The 6127-nt window shown below is 33.1% G+C and overlaps 1 protein-coding gene across 1 annotated transcript in view; it reads left to right on the forward strand.

Annotated features, from left to right (window-relative positions):
• LOC108684159 (hemicentin-2) overlaps positions 1-6127 on the forward strand; it is a 146871-nt gene that overhangs the window by 105099 nt on the left and 35645 nt on the right. The gene's annotated exons all lie outside the window — the stretch shown is intronic.

Consider the following 6127-nt stretch of genomic DNA (forward strand, 5'->3'; position numbering starts at 1 on the left):
ATTTATGTTTTTTGTATGGTTTTTATGTATGTATGGTTTATATAGTTTATAATCCGATTATATAAGGAACCGCCTATTTCTTGATTTTAGCTTCTCTCAGTGCCAAAATCAACGTGATAGTCAAAATGTTCATGTAACTGTACTGAATTTAATAAAATTGTCAAAAGTGTAAACTCGAATAAAAATTTTTACAAAAAAGATAAAATATCAGTTAATGCATCCATTGTGAGATTCCGCAAATTTTTGAAATCTGGTCTCATCTTTAATACTTTTATCTCGGATGAGATTGCTCAGCTTAGCGAGTACACATTTCGGACTTGCGACATGTTAATCTCTCTCTCTCTCTCTCTCTCTCTCTCTCTCTCTCTCTCTCTCTCTCTCTCTTTGAAAAACATGGGATCATATTCCTTGGGATATGAATCTTTCTGAAAGCGTAGGAAAGTTTTGCCGTTTCCGCATCGCAAACATCACGTCTCTTTCATTAAGCTGAGGAAGAGCCTGCGAAATAAAATGGCATTGCACACCGCAAGTAAACAACAAGAGATCACGAGTTTCAACCCTCTTCCTCTTAATAAGCTTGGTGCTGAACGATAGTTTCCGGAGAGTTTGGAACTTATCAAAATTCACTTTCATTGTATCCAGTGACTGAGAGTTTATCAGCTTGATGATGATTCCGGTTCGTATTTCGGATGAGATTTTAATTGCTGAATTGCCACCGCTAGAACTTCCTATCTTACCGAAAATTACTACATTTCGATGCCACAAGCAATTGATAAATCTCGTCATTCATGCGTATCTTATTAATGCATCTATATACGTATAGTTATTTGATATCTCTGTTTTGAGCATTATTTATTATAACAATATTTAACAATATAAATCTTTTTTTGTGTAATTAGACTATACGTTTTAAAAATATTTTAGAGCATAATCTAATCCAGACTTAAAAATATTCATACATGTTTCATTTATTATATCCCAAATAAAATCTCCTTATCTTCCTTAATTATAATGCACTAATCAAAAAGAATCAAAAAGCTAAGAATCAATTATGACATAGTTCTTAAATCTTTTGGTCTAGATACTTTTATTGTGTAATGACGATTTTAATGCCATTAGGGATAGCCATTAAGGGCTCCATCTTGACTGAATCGAATCAGCCGGAAAGCCGCAAAATCATGCGAGTGATTATCGGAGAGAAAAACATCGTCGCTCAGGAAGACTCAATTTCAGTGGCTCCACAACGGAGTCACCCTCCACGCGTGGCCATTACGACTCGGATTCTCTGATTCGAACTACGCTGATTGCTATCGATCGGCGCAGCGCGGTGCGATTGCCAGCGTCCGTCCAATCGGTTTTGCGCTTCATTGTCGGCGGAACAAAAGCTGGCTCGGGCCGACACGACGAGCGCGCGGACAAATGTCGACGACGACGGCGGCGGCAGGCGGACGCGAAAATCGTGATTTTCAACTTCCGGCCGTACTTTTTTGATGCGGGCGACAAACCAGTGCGCTATCGGCATGTACGAGGGAAATCCGACGAGACCTCGACGACTTCCGTTGGTTGGGTGTGGGTCGGGTGTGTGGAAGGATCGATTCGGATACATCAGTGTGGGATATTGAACTCTTTTTTTTGCATCGACCGCTGCTTGCCATCCCGATTGCGCCCTGCAGTCGTGATCCGAAGAAGTATCCAAGTGTGCAAAGATCGTGTGCTTCAGCGTCGTCGTATCCTATCATGAACGAATGTATGAGTTTCAAAATTGATCAGAGATTCGTGTGCATCATCCTTGCTTTATTATTGCCATGCAGGGAACAGTGAGCGAAATATGCGAAAATTTAAAATTGAGAAATGGATACGTGATGGAATAGACGTGATGGAACTGAGTATTTTAATATTAAATGCTGTTTTCAAGACGATACATGAGCTGCACGTGTATAAAATAAATTTATCCCAAAGAACGGTTTCCTTTGACTTGTACATCTTTTAATTATTTATTATATATTTGGTTGATATCATACTGATAAATATTAGATTTACTCTAAAAAGCACATGATGAGGAAATCATTAAAAATTATTAAAGAAATACTTTTTTGTTTTTATATTATTGTGTGTATGTTCTCATATTAAATTTGAAAGAAATATGCTGTCATTTGTATTTAACATATGTAGATTTGTCTGAATATTCATCTGATGAATCAAATTTTATATAAATAAATTGCATAAATTGTGGATCTTTTTCGCGTAATGGATCTTTTAATAATGACTTAGAATATCGATGGTATACTCAAGAAAAATGCCACAAACCTTGCTTTCATAGAGAGACATATGTTGTAAGTGAAAAATGTGGACGTAGGTATTTCTCTTCGTTCCATCGTTCACCTTTTGCAAGACGATTCGGACTCTTCGATCTATTTCATAAAGGTGAAAGGAGCCAATAGAAACGTCACGTTTTCTTCTTTATCGAAACGCTTTTCAAGACGTCAAGCCATGTTAAAACGTTGTGTTACATCAGAAGCTTGGGCGAAAGATGCTGTTTCCACTTGCGAATGGCTCCTTTGCGCAGGATGTTGTAGTGCATCCCTACCACCTTGCTGTGCGTCTTAAAGGGCTTGCATTTGGAAGGCTACCTCTTCTCGACTAGTTAAATGAGTCTTTCTCGTAGTTACGCAATACGATATCTTTTGCCTTAAAATTGTTTTCCTCGTTACGACGTCATGTGCACTTTAAAAAACTTAAAATGTCAATTGCATATATAATTATATATATGTACGAATTTCTATAAAATCTTCTAATTTTTATTAATTACAACATTTAATACATATATGTATATACAGATACTTATATTAAATTTTATCTCTTCAATTTTCAAAATAGACCTAAGATTTCAGAAATTTTCAGTTTTTTTATTTTAAAATAAATATTTTGAACCGTCTTTAATTGTAATGCTTATTTGATAACATGATATTGTAATAATCAATGTAATATAATTTGAATTATAGTTTCTATTCTTAGTAAAACCTTCACAAAAATATTTAAAATTGGGATTACGTCACTTTCGAAGTATGAGTATAAATCATAACAGAAAAAGTAATTAAAGGCACTAGTTTTAATAAATATAAAAATCATATCCAGACAGCATCCTGTGTACATTTAATAAAGAAGTTTAATTTTATGCTCGTCGTACATCATACCATAAGTACGGCACGTGGATAGAGCATGTATGTGTTCCATAATGAAAATACGTTCGCTACACGGTGGGAGTGCAAGGTAATTCGTTCGCAACCTGTTTATATTGTCCGAGACGTCTGCTTATCTGACGAAGGAAAGGACGTACAAGTGGTCCCGGCGGGATCTCAAGGTAGAAGGAACGTCCGCAGTGTGTTTTTCACGAGAGCACTGTCTGCTTTTGTCGGTGAAACCGAGTTTCTTCAAATTTTTTCCCTTCTTTTTTTACTCAAGTTGCAATCTGCGAGCTACTGTTTCTTGCGGTTGCATCAGCGATGCGCCGACCCGGCTTTTATCGAAAACGTGTAGCTTTAAAATTCTGTTCGAGTTTTCCATCCTTTCTATCTGCGCATTTTATCATCCTGCCATTTCTCACTGACAATAATCCGCCTCGCGAAATGCATATTTTCATTTTTATATTAAAGACATATCTCGCTGAAGATAGAATGGAAGATAGGCGCATATCACTTTACAATCAATAAATACAATAAAACGCCTGTTGTCACAACGGTTAAATTGATTTTTCACGTATAAATGAATTAATTTAAACTTGACAACGTTGACCAGCATTATATTTTGAGTTTATTCTCTCTATTTTATTTTTTATATATTATTTTAGTTTTATTATACTGATCAAGACTGATAACATTTACATTACTTTATAAAAACAAAGTAAAAATGCGTAAATAACTGTTACCATCATTTTTGATAAAAAAAAAATAACTCGTTACAATTATTTTCGTTTCGTACAATTTATTCGTTACTAATTTTAAAAAGTAAGGCATAACCATTACCATTACTTAGAAAGTAATGATTTGTTGAAAAATTTTCAAGATATGTACTGTGACATTTCGAAGAGAAAAGAATGATTTTTTTGTATTAAACTGTAATTAAGCAGTAAGCCTAAAATTCAAAGTCAAATTTGTTGAAAATAAATTGTATAATCATAAACAAAAAATTTATTTGGAAATTCGTGAATTGTATCCTTTAGATACTGTACATTTTATTTAAAAACAAGGTTTCATTTTGCCATAAAAAAATGTTGAAAATGGCGAAAAACGCCATTTTTTATCCATTCTACTTCAATTTATTCAAAAGCTTGACATGCTACGTAAATTCTGCCAACAATATTGTATTCAACGCAACAAGATCTTCGGGATATATACTATGGTGCTTCAGAGAGAAAAAAAAAATTTTTTTATGGAATAGTATTATAGAAACAGTACATTATAATTTATAGAAAGAGAGATAATAGGTCGCAAGCTGTTAGTTAACTCGGATTGTACGCAACTGTTCTAATAAATATAATCCTCACATAACGAATGCTTGTCAAAGTCACGGATTGTTATTTTCAGATTATTGATAGCAAGAATATTCTAGTGCTAAAATAATTGCATTTTGGGATCACGCGTTTGTCATGTGCGATCGCGCACTATTAAGTAGTGATGCAACATACGATGGCAATCTCTAATAATGATCCTTAGCGAACCGTTTCTCCTTTATTGTCACTTAACTAAACACGCGAGCTCGATCAAAGGCGTTATCCATAATTGGACCGTTTTCCATGCTACTGACCAGAGTGCCCACTAACCTCGGGCAGTTCGAGGCTAGCCGATGTTTCTCGATATCGATCGATATACTCGAGTCAAATGCTGCTTACGATAAACCCAAGGTGCACTTGACATTACGTGACCAATAATCCGCAATCTCTCTTGCCTCTCGCTACCCATATTATATAGATCAAATTGCATTTCATCCAATTATCTAATTGTCTCTAATGATGTACAGAATAGTTCGTAACTATTACATAAAAGTTTTAATGACTAATCTTTCGCTTGTAGTCATTGCTTTTTGTGATCATTGTTTCATTCAACAAATAAAAAATCCCATACTAATTATATGGAAAAAATTGAGTCCTGATAAATTGAGTTGATTCTCATATGTGATGTAGGTAACTTATAAGCTGATGAACAAAAGAATCTTATGAACATCAAACTCAATAATGGATAGTTTTTGAATTATATGAGCTATAAAGATATAATACTTATGCTTTATAATGTACAACTATCAAAGTTTTAATATTTTCTAGAAATCTTTCTAGAAATCTTTCGAAATATGCCTCATTCAATCATTTTCTAATTAATTTGAAAAAGAACAGTTTTGATATAGAAAATGATTATTTTAATAACCCTACTCAAGAGAGGTCAAATGACACAGGCACATAAAACAAATTTAAAGATTAAATCGTAGTATTCTTATGTATTTTGACACTCTGAAATCGAATTTGATTTCCAAATTGTTTTATTGTCGCAATTTATTTTTATTAATAGAAAATAACTCGATTTTCCAGTATTTTTAAAGCCATTTAAAGTTTTTAATATGCAAGCTGAAATAAAGGATAGAAAATAAGTTCAACGATAATATGCAAGCTGATAAAATTAATAATTCAAGCTGGTAGGTTAAAAATACTGTAAAATGAATTATTTTTTATCAATAAAGAAATTTATGGCGTGAGCAATTTAGACATCGGATTCGATTTCAGAGCGTCAGAATACAATGGTCTAATCACCAGAACAAAAATTTTTTTTTGTATAACTGTAATTATTATCTTTATCAATATTGTTTTCTTTCCCATTAATTGAAAAGTAATGGAATTGAATAAGACATTTCGAAGGATTTCAAAATATGTTAAAGTTTTGCTAGACAGATCACAAATTTTATATCTTTAATGCAGCTCAAAATTTAATTAAAAAATTTTTAATTTAATTAAATAAATAAATTATTAAGCCTTTATTAAGTCTTGTGTCTACGATCTTATGTTCATTATAAATTATATTATAATGAGTTACATTATATGTGAAAACTAACTCAATCGGAATCCAATTTTCCATATAATTAG

Source organism: Atta colombica, unplaced genomic scaffold (assembly GCF_001594045.1).
Source record: "Atta colombica isolate Treedump-2 unplaced genomic scaffold, Acol1.0 scaffold126, whole genome shotgun sequence".
In the NCBI taxonomy this organism is placed as follows: Eukaryota; Metazoa; Arthropoda; class Insecta; order Hymenoptera; family Formicidae; genus Atta; species Atta colombica.